Raw genomic sequence first — 13,342 nt, forward strand, 5'->3', positions numbered from 1 at the left:
TAAACATCTAGCCTAAAGGAAAAAAATGCATATGAATGTGCAAAAAAAATTGAGGCGGCAGGATGTACATCAGTTAAAATGCCAAAATATTGTAAATAACCTAACAGTCCAAAAATAAAAGAATGGTTAAATAAAGATATATCCATAAGCTGAACTATTTTTCACTCACTAAATTGTATTAAATATGAATTTTAATTTCTTGGGAAATAGCAACAAAGTAATGCTAATTTTTAAAAAGTAAGTATTAAGTTCTACAATATGAATTCAATTCTTTTTAAAAATGGTGTATTTATGCTAGGAAATGGACTGGTGGTAAAGTACTCTATATTTTTAATATCAATTTTTTAGACATTGGAAAAAGTATAACTACTCAGTACCTGCCAGACACCCATGTTCTGCTTTTTACATACATTGCTCAGTATTTAAGCTTGCAACCATCCTAAGAGGTATTTGTCCCAATTGTCTATCCGAGGAAATTGAGGTTCAGGGCCAGTCATTAACTCGTCTATGATGACGAAGCTATTAAATGGAAAATCAAGGATCCACGCTAAGGTCAGCCTGCCCCAAAGCTCGTGTCCATCACATCCATGGCTGCCCACAGGAAATATTTCATTTTCTGTTAAATGTTCTTCTCTGTTTCCTAGATGATCCAAAACTGCTTTTATAATTTGGAAGCAAATCAATAATGTAAATACTATATTAAAAACATATATATTCACAAAGTGACAACAATTTTAAAAATTGCTTTCTCAAAAGATATAGGACCAAGAACCTTTAGGATCTCAAACTAGTGTACTTGGTAAAATGCCTGAGAGGTCTTTAAAAAAAATGTAATCCTGACTCTTGAGAGACTTTTATGAGCCATGTCAATTCTGTAAAATTTATTCACTTAGAAATATCTATTTAACACCTGCCTTAGACCAGACTTTATGCTAGGTGATGGTACAGTAGCAATGGCAGTCAAAATGGGTTTCTTTGGACTTTAGGAAAATATCCTTTGGGGGATCAGTGGAGATGGAGAGAGAGGAGAGATAGGGAAGGTGGGAGTATACAACATCAATCTAACATTAGAAGTCCTGGCTACCTACAACAAAGGTTTGTTTTATTTTTTAAACTTTCCATAAAAACTTATTTCTGAGGGCATTGCCCACCCCCCAACCTGGGAAATGTCATACATTTTTTAAACATCTGCAATGCGTTCATACTTACACTCTATGTCTAACTGTAGTAGTCAGATGAAATAAAATGCTTTTAATGTCACATAGCATTATTCTCATCCACTGAGTATACAGTAATACTTGCATTTACCCTTCTGGGTAGCTCAATATCTTCACTGTTAGGTAAGCAAAGTTGGACTATCAGAAAAAGTATCCTCAGCAGAAACATAGTTTGATAGAATTCCATCCCTCTTAGCTCATACCTCAGTCCCCATGCCCACTTTCCACTTTTCCAGAAAAGCCCATGTACTTTAGCAAATGGACTTCTAATCTAAGGGCCATTATCTCTACAGCTCTAGATTAACAGGTAAATGCTTTCTTACTCTTTAGTTTATGGATCAACCAGAATTTCACCAATTTTGATTTAGATCATTCCCTTTTATTTTATTTGGCTGTTATAATGTGGTCAAATGGGTAAGAATATACATATTTCTCCTTTCCTTCAAAGCTCCCTAGTGGTAGGAAATGTTAAGGAAGACATTTAAAAAACTTATAAGAAATATAGTAAGTCCATAGGAACGATAACGGTCTTGTACTTACAACACTACAAGTTCAAATAGATTAGGACCCTGCAAAGATTCCCCAAAGGCAAAGAGACACCTATTTGAGAAGGAAAATCTGAATGCCTTAAAACTGACCAGGGATAGCAAATTCCCTTGGATGAGGACTAAACACCAAGTAGCAGTTGAGGAAGTAGAACAAAAAGGATTGTAACTGGCCTCACAGATGCCTTACATTGTAAGTTAGTGTTAGCTATTTTTTAATTGTTATTTTTAGACTACAATTTCAGGAGGGAGGATGAGTGATCATGGCTCTGAAATCAGGTGTCATTGCCATGGAGAGTCATCATATTTAAGAAATAATATTGCCCAATCTCTTTGTAATAATAAACACTCGTTTTATCATCTCCAAAGACGTCAATAAACCACTCTTCCATGGTTGTTCTAAACATAGTTTATAAGATTTAAAAAAATGGTAAATAAATCTACTCTCCCATGAGTGTGCTAATTACTGTTTTCGTTCATGCTAAAAGAAAAAAAAAGCTTAATAATAGTAACTTAACTGTGGGAGGTCAAACTTCTCATTGAATTGAATTAATGAGTACACATCGCACTGCCATGATGGATATTTCATGGATATCTGCTACTCCTACCACAAAAGACTTTACAACAAATACAAGTTACTAAGTGTTTCACGGTTTTCAAAATTATTTAACACACCTGTCTAGCAGCTATGAATCCAGGAGTAAAAAAAAAAAAATTATTTTCCATTACAAGAGTAAAAATAATTTCTCATTTCTCCGATTAAGTGATTTTCAGAAGGGTTCATCACCCGGAAAACCAGAATGTATGAACGCCGGAAATACAGATGGCATCCAGTCCCAGAAATGCTTATTCTAGATAGAAACCCAATTATAAGAGTCTCTTTATTTGACAGCCATCCCAAGATGGAAAGAATCCCGATGTAAAAGAATTAAACAAAACAAAACAAAACAAAACACACACACAAGAAACAACTAGGAGAAGCTTGCAAACTTCTCTAGACAAACCCTCCAGTGACTCCTTTAAAGAAGAAAGCATTTCTTGAAGGATCGGGGAGGTTAGGAAAACTATGTCAGGGGCCAGGCTCAGCCTTCCCTAAGCGACTAGATCATCCCAGGTGAGCCGCTGTCCCGGGATCCTCACGGTGGCAGAGGGCGCAGGGCGGGTTCCGGCTCTGCGGGCATCCTTTTAGCCCGGCCACCTCTGCACGGTCTCCGGGATCCCAGGGACCCTGGAGGCTGGCGCCGGCCGTCGGACACGCGCTGCCACAGCCTCAGCTCGCGAGGAGCACCTCCCACCCGCAGCTTCGGAGGCCAGCCTCAAGTCCTCCGACATTTTCCAGGGAGACAGGGAGGTGAGGAGAAGAGGAGAAAAGGGCAGAGTGCCTGCACCCAGCCGCTGCAGCAGCACGAAGAGGGAGGCTGGGAAGGAGGCAGCAATTAGGCTGTGATTCCATCAATAATGAAAGCACCACCATCCCACACTGTCAGGGTGTCTCAGAAACGCCCACCCGGAGAGCGGCCCCAGGTTTGGTGGGCGTTCCTCAGGCTCGGTCCCTCGGGGCTGTGCAATCTACCCGGTGCCCTACACGCGAGAACTCCGTTTTCTTTGGCCAAGAAAGAAAGGAGAAGAAACAAAAGAGGACCCCCCACCCCCTACACTCACACCTACACACACATACACATACCAGATCTTTTACCGCTGCTAAAGGTAACCATTTGTGCAAACCCTTTTGCTTACACCGTCTCCACCTGAATTTCCCCAAAGGTAAAGAAAGAGAAGAGAGAAAAAGAAAAAGAAAAACCCCGAGGGGTCCGATCGATCAAGAACTGTTTATTGCCCGTTCGGTTTTCCAACACAGGCAATAGATCGGTAGGACCTCGCGTCCCCCGCGGGGCCGCCCCCGCCCCAGCCTGCCCTGCCCATTCATTCCGCGAAGGCGCCGAGGACCCCGCGGGAACGCCGGGAGCCCTGAGCTGGCAGGACGCTGGAGGGCAGCGGGCTCGACCAGACGTGGCAGCGACGCGGGGTGCAACTTGCCGCACCCGCAGCGCGGCCCCGCCGAGCCCCCTGGCGGCCCGCAGTCTCCCCCCGCGGGGTATCGCAGTGTACTCTCCGCCCCCTCTTTACTTCACCAACCTCCCCCCTACCACCCCGTTTTTAAAAAATCCATCCATCGGCATAAAGCAGACATTTTGATGTCATTTACTTAGCACCGCTAGCTTTCGAGACAGCATCTTACCCCGTCTCCTGGAGGGGTGGGCAGCGCAACCGAGCGGTCGGGGACGCGAGGCTGGGCTGCTGGGTCCTCTAGCGGAGCTGGTTCGCTGCCATCCGCCCAACTTCAGCACCCAGCCGGCGAGGAGAGAGCGAGGGAGGCTTGGACAGCGGGGCGGGGGCGGGGAGGGCGGCAGGGAGGGGTGGGCGGGGAGGAGCGGGGAGCGGCGGCGATGCGCATGCGCCCTGCGGGACGCACAGTTCCCCCTCCTCCCCCCTGCCCCGCTGGAGGGTCCGCCCCTGCCCCAGCGTCCGGCCCCGCTCCTCCCCCAAGGCCAGCCCCCGCCTCTATCCCTGGGTGGGCGCCCCCTGTGCGCCTGGGCTCGGCCCAAGCACCGGGATCTGTAGGCGCGCGCTCGGGCTGGGCGGGTGCCCTCGCGAGCAAAGCTCCGGTAGCCTGGATTGGAGAGTCTCCCGCGCTGTTTCTACAACTCCACATTCACCCGCTGCCCACGTTGTCTTATCCTGGAATTCCATGAGAATGGGTGAGCACGTTTCCAAGGGACCAGCAAACGCTACGGTAGTGGGTTTCCAGGGGCAGCTTTCCCTTTTGGGGGGCTTAAAAAAGTGTAAAGTTAAGCAAGTTTTGCTGACCAAAGGACTGGACTTGATGACGAGTGCTTTGCTTTCTTGACTTCTTCACCCAGAAATAGGAATCTTTTCCCTAAGAATTATTTCAAGTCATTCACTCTGCTCTCCGGTCCGGACCGTTGGAGCTAGAGTTTTGAGTGAGAAAAGCCGATTGATTACAAAGCAAGAATCAGGTGAATTATTAGCGGAGATATTGGTAGTACTCTCAGCCTGGAGCATCCTTAGGGAACAGCTATCAGGTATGATAATTGTGTTATTCACAAACCTGGCCCAGGTTGGTGGCAAAGGAGCTTTTGGATACTTAATGCATCAGAAGCCCTAGACTGTATCACTGATAATTAGATTGAAGTGCTTGTGAGGGCGAATTAGGCAAACGGGTGTCTTTCTCTCCAGATATGACATCTGTGGGAAGAGGAGCGAGTTCCTGGCAAGAATGATTAGGCTTTTTTTTCTTTAACTCTATTTAGCACCAATTACTTGTAAATATATATGATTTCCCATTGTTTGCCAGCTCTGGGCCACTTTAATGACAACCCCACTCCCATCCCACCCAGCCACCACCCCTGCCTTATGGTTAAATCTGTCTCAGTGTTTGCTTCAGAGCCTCATTTCTTTCCTTGCTGTATCCATGGCTTTGAGTACTGGTGCTTGTCAAACTTCCTAGCCTGTTTTGGAAACTGTTCATTACTGATCTATAATGAGAGATAAGTGCGGAAATTGAGAGTAATATGTAGAAACTCTTAGAGCAACTTGATATTGTGGTGGCATCCAAGCACTTAGTACATAGTACAGTGAATGTCTTTAAGTATTTTATGTCTTTATTTTAGTATTTTTTTTAGCACTTTGTCTTTTTTATTTTTTCAAGTAATTCATTTATGTAGGATTTTGCAAAAGTATTGGTCAATGATGAATTGAATATTAAAAAAACAAGGTCCTTTGCCAAAAATGGTATGTGCAGCACTGAATTCTATATAATAACTTCCAGATTTATATCTTCAGTCCTGACTTATCATAGAGGTCTAAGTCCTCAACTTCCTTTACATCTGTACTTGATGAATAATCATAATGGTTAATATTTATTGAAAAATTACTTTATGCTAGATACTGTTCTAAATGCCTTATACATAGTTCTTAGTCTCTCTTCACAACAACCCTATAAGGTAGATACTATTATTATATCTAATAGTCATCTGAGAAGCAGAACGTGGATAAATCAGAGTTCTCTAGAGAAACAGAACCAGCAGGACTGAAGATATGTATAAATATGAGATGTATTATAGGATTTGGCTCATGCAACTGTGGGGATTGGCAAGTACAAATTCCATAGGGCAGGTGGCAGGCTGGGGACTCCAACAAAGGTTTCCGTGAATTCCCCAGGAGAAGCTGGCTAGCTGAAGTAGAGAAAGAAATTCTTTCTCTTCCAGATTCTGTTGACTTCCATTTCTGCCTGCTCCAAGCCACTGCTCTGTGGCTTCTTCTCTTCTGTGTCCAATTTCCTTTGCTTGTAAGGACTTAAGCCATATTGGATTAAGGCCTGCTTCCGTTCAGTTTGGGCACACTTTTAACTAATAACAACTTCAAAGGTCCTATTTACAAATGAGTTCACACCCACTGGATTCAATCCCCCCAAACCCCCTCCAAACCTATTCCTCTTCAAATCGTTCCACCCAGTTGCGCAAACCAAAAATGTAGAATTCGTCTTTGTCTCTTTCTTTCACTCCCACACCTGATAAACTAGCAAGTCATATTTTCTTCACCTCCAAAATATATCCCCAATTCATCCATTACTTTCCATCTCCAGTGCTATAACCTTAATTCAAGTCACCATCAACTCTCACCTGGACTACTACAAAAGCCTCTTGTTTTGTCTCCCTGTTTCTGCCACAACTCCAAAAAACCACACTTTCCAAAGAGCAGCTGCATGATCTTTTAAAAATATAAACCAGTGCATGAATTTTCCTTGCACTTTAAATGACAATCCATAACCCTTACCACAGCCTATGAGGGCCTATGTGATCTTGTCTACTTCATCTTATACCCTGCTCCCTTAGACCAGAGCTTTCTGTGCTACAGCCACATGGGCCTGCTTCTTTTACTTCCTTGAATAAGTCTAGCTTGTAGTATTTGCTGTTCGTTCTGTCCGGAATCCTCTGTCCCCAGCTCTTTGCACAGTGGGCTCTTTGGGCCAATACAGGTCTCTGCTGCAGACATATCTCCTCAAAAAAGCCTTCCCTGACCACGCAATTGAGACTGCTCCAAAGAGTTCCTCTCTGTTGTGTCCCCTTGTTTTAATTTTTTCATGCAGTTTCATCATTCTCTGAGATCATCTGGGCATTTGTTTGTTTACTTGTTACTGTCTGTTTCACCTCCAGAATAATTATTTTAAAGAGGTTTGCCTGCATTTTTCATTCACTGTTTTATATTGAGTGAGCAGAACAAGGCTTGGCACATAATACATACACAGTAAATATTGTTTCCTCTGCTCATCCATCAAATATTTAGTGGCACACATGTAAACTAGAAGTCAAACTAGAGCCAACTTTAAAGCAAACATATTCCACAAAAAGGGATCCTTACTTCTGTGAGCTTCTTCAAGTTGCGATTTCTCTTTGGGCAATTTTTTGCACTTATGATAGTGTAGCTATCCTGTCATTGATTTACTTGATAAAGTCAAATGTAATTTCTTGGTGACTTTCTGTCATATTTGTGGTTGGTTGTATCAGTCCTCCATTCTTTCATGGAAATATAGCAAAATTCTTATCTCACCAACATAGCATGAAGTGTTTCAGTTATTACAATGAGATTCTTTGTGGATGGAGAAACACACCAAAATTTAATGGTCAGTGTTATACTGTCTTGAGATGCATCAGCAAGAATCTTTAATGATAGTGTTCTAGTAACTGGACACGTTGCCCATGATATGAGGGTTGAATAGATAAATGGAACCAACCCCCACTTTAATGACTTTCACTTGTCTCTGTGTGTGTGTCTTGGCCTTAAGAAGTATCTATAGTACCACTGGACATTAAATTATATCTAGGTTAACAATTTAATTCAGTGTACTTCATTAATATCCACTATGTAGCTGGCATGATATCTTCAAGCTTTTTGCAAAAAAAGGTAAATGATATATAAAGATATTATATATGATTGAGAAGTGGGTTTCAGTTCATATTGGCCATAAGGATGCTTTCTCTTTATGTGGAACTTCCAAGCTCATTGGGCCATAACTATGAGAAACAACACTTGATCGTGATCATTTTGCATGCCAATATGAATGTGTTTTTCAAGTAGAATATGGATACAGCCACAGTTCTGGGTATAATGTCTTCATAGTAAGGCAGATAGGTGATTTCCAGATAGAAGATACTGGAAAATGACAGAGCATCAAAATATTTGTAGTACATTTACTCATAATTAGGGGTATTTTTCATCGTTAGGATACCTGGACTCTACCTTTTTGAGTTTGGTACCCTTCAGAGGTTATTCCAGAGTGAAATCATATTGCCTCTTTAAACTTCATTAGCTCTTTTTCCACATGCTCGTTTATTTAAAATCAACTGTTCTATTTTTGAAAAGCTCAGGGAAGAGGAAGAAATTGTTCAGTTAAATCTGAGAGACTCCAATTGATACAGCCAGGCAAACTTCTGCAAGGTGGAATATATGGAAGGATAGTAATAGGAATGGTTTAAACACATATGGGTTTTTTGTTTTGTTTTTTTACTCTTAGCAGACACGAGTTTTCATGTTTCTTCAACTGGATTTAGTAAAACCTTAGAGATGGTCCCTTATCAGGGAACTTATTTAGATTGAAAAAGTTGAGTTTCTTGATCAATATTTACTTGAAGGGGATGTGAGAAAGGAAAGAAATAAAAGATAGTCTGCTTCCCAAATAATGAGATATAATTAGAGTTTCATGTTTGTTATGTACATTATTTTTGGATCAATCATCAGTTATTAATGCTCCCTTAATTATTTAACTTATTAACATTGAACTTAAAAGGTTGAATGTGATTTTTTCAGAATAACACTAGTAAATTTACATCTTAAGGTAATTGGGTGATTCTGTTGAAGAAGATATAAAAGTCCTCATGTGTCTTTTATCAGCTATGCCTGATTTTGTATATTACAAATTCCCGTGATGACTGGTTTTTGAGTCATCCTAAGAGCTTTCTAAAAGTATGTAGATGGAAGCTACATAGTCACATTCTGTTTGGTCCAACAGATCTTTCCCATTATGTTGGACGTCAATCCTCTGCTCTTTCATGGAAATATAGCAAAATTCTTATCTCACCAACATAGCATGAAGTGTTTCAATTATTACAACGAGATTCTTTATGGATGGAGAAACACACCAAAATTTAATGGTCAGTGTTATAATGTCTTGAGATTTTGTGAAGGTTGCTAGATGATGTTTGCTGGTTGTAGAGCAGCTGGGTGGAAGGAAGCATGGCTAGAGGCTGTGCTCTGGTTCCACTCTAGTTTCCAGGGTCTTTACTATGTTTTTGTTCTTGGCAAAGCAAGTTCAGAGATGTGCCAAGTTGAGGAAGATCTTTGTTTATGTGTGTAAGATATATGGGTAGTTTGCTAAAGATGTGTGGTATCTAGAAGGGCCCAGGTGACTTGTTTTCGAGTTTCATATTGAAATATATGTTAGTTGCAATTCAGAAGATCCATGCTTTTGTTGTAAAAGTTTTGTTTAGGGTTCCTTGGTTTCTTGATTTTCTTGTGAACTAGTTTCACAGTGTAAAATATATTTAAGTAGTATAGGAAAATTCTTTGCATAGACTCGCCTGTCTTCATGTTGGAATATTAGGAGAAATTACCTACTACTATTTGATTGCCTATTCAAGTTTCATTCATTCATTCATTCATTCACTCACTCATATATAAAGTGTTTAGCAAGTATGTGTACTAGCACCATGGGGAACAGATGTACAATGGAAAATATTGCCCCTATATCCTTAAGGATTTATAATACAGGTGAGATTGGCTCTATATACATGAAGTAACCAGAAGACATGAATGAGAACACTTGAGATAATGTGGTATTATCTCTTCTGTCCAGGAAGTAGGCCAGAGAATGAGGAAAAAGGATTGTGTGTTTAATAATCAGGATCTCAACTGCTTGGCATAGAAATTACAGATGATCAAAGTGGCCCATTAAAATAACACACTGAGAACTTTCTTTGCATTGCACGGAACTAGTTTTGAACAACTTTGGAGACTTGTAAATACAATAGGAATTCAAAGACAGAGAGATTTAGATGTAATGTGATTAAAATAGGAATTACTTAAACTTTTTGTTGACAGTCACTTAGAAAATATTTATTAAGCACCTCTAATATGCAAGGCATCTTGCAGGGCTCTGTGAAGGTTGCATAGATGAATGGAGTCCTTTATAGGCAGAGTGAAATTTAGACAGATTGTGAGAAAGCCAGAAGCAGCAGCCAGAAGCTAAACATCAGAGGAACCAGAGGAGAAAGGAGAGGCCGTCATGTGCATTGCCTTGTGATAGAGGAGCCAAGGACAAAGGATGACAGGCCACCAGCCCCAGAATGCCAGTCTTTGGGAAGAAAGCATTGTCTTGATGATGCCTTGATTTGGATTTTTCCTAGCCTCAGAACTGTAAGCCAATAAATTGCCATTGTTGAAGCCAACCCATGGCATGCTATTTGCTTTGGCAGCCAGAAACCTAAAACAAAGTCACAATATGTTATCACCAGTGTGTGTCAGTTCAGTGAGAATTACGGGATATGCATAAGAAAGCTTGATTACAATGGTTTAGTTGGAGCTTTCAGTTATATAAAGTTATGAAATTTTAAATGTAGATTGAGGCCACATTGTGGTAGTGCTTTCAGATCTCAGGTATGGCAAATTTGCTTCATCTCCATACCAACTCTGATGAATTGCTGGTAGTACTGGGTTGAATAGGATTCTGAAGCCTTGTCTGGGACTTATCAATAAAGAGTATTGCAATTGTTAGCAATATCTCAGATGCTGTTGGTATATTTGCCTGGTGTTTGAAATCTCTGTTCTAGTGAATTGCAAGTCAAGAGATATTGGAAAAAGGGAATCATATATATCAGGATGATAGTTCTTGAAGAACTTCCAAACTATTGTTTCCCTTCCGTAATTGGTACTCTGAAAACAGTGAGTTCATGTGGTAAAGAAGCTAGGGTAATGGAACTCAAACTATAAATTTTGTTCTTGGGATTTGATAAATACATTGGTATATTAAAATCTATGGAAAGTTCCATGATTAAAAAAGGCAAAATGGCTAATAAACATGTGAGAAAGTTCTCCCCCCTTCATATATATACATAAGCAGACACGCACATATACACGCCCATACCCACCCATACTGCATGTATATATAAGATATATATCTGTATGTATATATGTATGATATGTATATGTTTGCATATGTATATATGTATGTGTATATACACATGAAAATATATAATTTCGTAACTAAAGAGCTTATTTTCATTATTGTTAAGGAGATCAAGTCAAATTTGTTATGATAACTTTGGCAGTGTCCTATAATTGGTATTAAGGATCTCAATTTTATTGACTCTATAATCTCAAATTGAAATAAAATTAACTTTAGTTGGTCATAATCAGGATTTTCTCTATTTAACCTCTATTTTTCTTAATTGGTTTGTCCAATAAATGTCGAGCATCTATGTGTAACATGGTGATAGAGCAGGAAACAAAACAACAAAAATCCCTCTCTTTAGGGGGCTAATCTTCTAGTGAACATGACAGGCAAAAGGCAAGATAAATATGAAAATATATAGTAAGTGCTAAGGGGGAAAAACAACTGAGGGAGGAGGTGGAAGTATGCACGGATGTGAATTAAAAGGGGTTCTGAAATTATCCATAAGGTAGCAAAGAAGGCCTCACTGAGAAGGTAATATTTGACCCAAGATCTGATGAAAGGGACTGGGTGCATGGATATATGGAAAAAGAGCATTCCAGACAGAGGGAACAGTGAGTGCAAAGTGTAAAGGCCCAGAGGTGAGAGTAAGTCAGTCATAGTCACAAAGTGGCAGGGTTGTAAGAGATGACATTAGAGAGGAAGAAGGAGGCTAGCCTGGACCTCCTTGCAGCTCAGGACATTGGTTTACCCTCTGAGAGAGCTAGGCAGGTATCAGAGGGGGTGAATGGTCAGTGCCCTGAGAGACAAGCCATAGCTCAGAGAAGATCTCTGCAATGCATATCTAACACAGTTTTACAGAGAAATGCTAGATATCAATAAGGAAGGGGCAGCAACCAAATGCAAAATGGGGCAGAATGAGAATAGAATCACTCAGGCTATTGTGTTGAGGACAGACTGACCAGGTTGAGAGCAGAAGGAGGGAGGGCGGTTAGGAGGCCATTGAAGTAAACCAGGTAAGGGACGATGAGGACAGGGACCAGAATGGTAGCAGTGGGAAGTGTTCTGGAGGAGTCAGATGCTGGGTGCATTTGGATGGTAGACTGCACAGGATTCGTTCACTGTTTGGATGTGAGGTGTAAAAGAATTTGAGGAATCAAGGATAACTCCAGTGGTTTTGACTGAATACAGATACTTTCCCTTAATGATGTGCTTGACTTCCTGCTCCCAGAGACCTCCTACCACCACAGCTGAAACCAAGAAATTATTATAAATAGGCTTAACCATCTGTTTTAGTTTGCTAATGCTGCTGGAATGCAAAACACCAGAGATGGATTGGCTTTTATAAGAGGGGGTTTATTTGGTTACACAGTTAGAATTAAGGCCATAAAGTGTCCAAGGTAACACTGGAGGATGGCCAATGGCGTCCGGAAAACCTCTGTTAGCTGGGAAGGCACTTGGCTGGCATCTGCTCCAAAGTTCTGGGTTCAAAGTGGCTTTCTCCCAGGACATTCCTCTCTGGGCTGCAATTCTTCAAAAATGTCACTCTCAGTTGCTTTTGGGGCATTTGTCCTCTCTTAACTTCTCCAGATCAAAAGTCTGCTTTCAAAGGCCGTCTCCAAAATGTCTCTGTAAGCTGAAGCTCTTCTCTCAGTTCCAGTGCATTCTTCAAAGTGTCCCTCTTGTCTGTAGCAAGCTCATTCCTTCTGTCTGAGCTTATATAGTGCTCCAGTGAACTAATTCAGGCCCACGTTTAATGGGCAGTGCCATGCCTCCATGGAAATTATCTCATCAGTTATCACCTGCAGTTGGGTGGGTCACATCTCCATGGGAACACTCACAGGATTCCAATCTAATCACCACTAAAATGTCTGCCCCACAAGATTTCATCAAAGAATATGGCTTTTTCTGGGGGATATAATACATTCATACTGGCTCACCGTCCCTGCAGTCCCCTTGGACCAAAGAGCAAGAGGGATTCTCAACAGAGGAAAGACAGAGAGGCCTGAATGCCCACTTTTATTGTGAGAAAGGAGTGCAACTTTGCACCTTCCGTCTCCATTACCCGAGTCCTCAAATGGACTGAAGCCCTGCTTTAGTGCTCCACTACTGGCTACTTGCTTTCAAATCCTTGATGCCAGCCACCAGCCTGCCTGATTCTCCCTCTATTTCCTACTGCCAACCCCACTGACACCGAGCACCCATGACATCTGCCTGCTGCCTACGTATGGGCCTCTTTGATGTTGACAACTTGTGTTCCTGGCCTGGACCTTGGCCTGCTGTTGGTTTTCACAATCCTCTAAAGCTCTCTGTCTCTTCCCAAACATATCCAG

The 13,342-nt window shown here is 41.3% G+C and overlaps 1 protein-coding gene across 2 annotated transcripts in view; it reads right to left on the reverse strand.

Moving 5' to 3' along the window:
• RGS17 (regulator of G protein signaling 17) overlaps positions 1 to 4,134 on the reverse strand; it is a 141,773-nt gene extending 137,639 nt beyond the window's left edge. For both annotated transcript variants that reach the window (XM_037819842.1, XM_037819825.1), the window contains exon 1: positions 4,002 to 4,134. The gene's annotated coding sequence lies outside the window, so the exon portion shown is untranslated. The remainder of the gene's footprint in view (positions 1 to 4,001) is intronic.
• Between the last annotated feature and the right edge of the window lie 9,208 nt (positions 4,135 to 13,342).

Source organism: Choloepus didactylus, chromosome 2 (assembly GCF_015220235.1).
Source record: "Choloepus didactylus isolate mChoDid1 chromosome 2, mChoDid1.pri, whole genome shotgun sequence".
Classification (NCBI taxonomy): domain Eukaryota; kingdom Metazoa; phylum Chordata; class Mammalia; order Pilosa; family Megalonychidae; genus Choloepus; species Choloepus didactylus.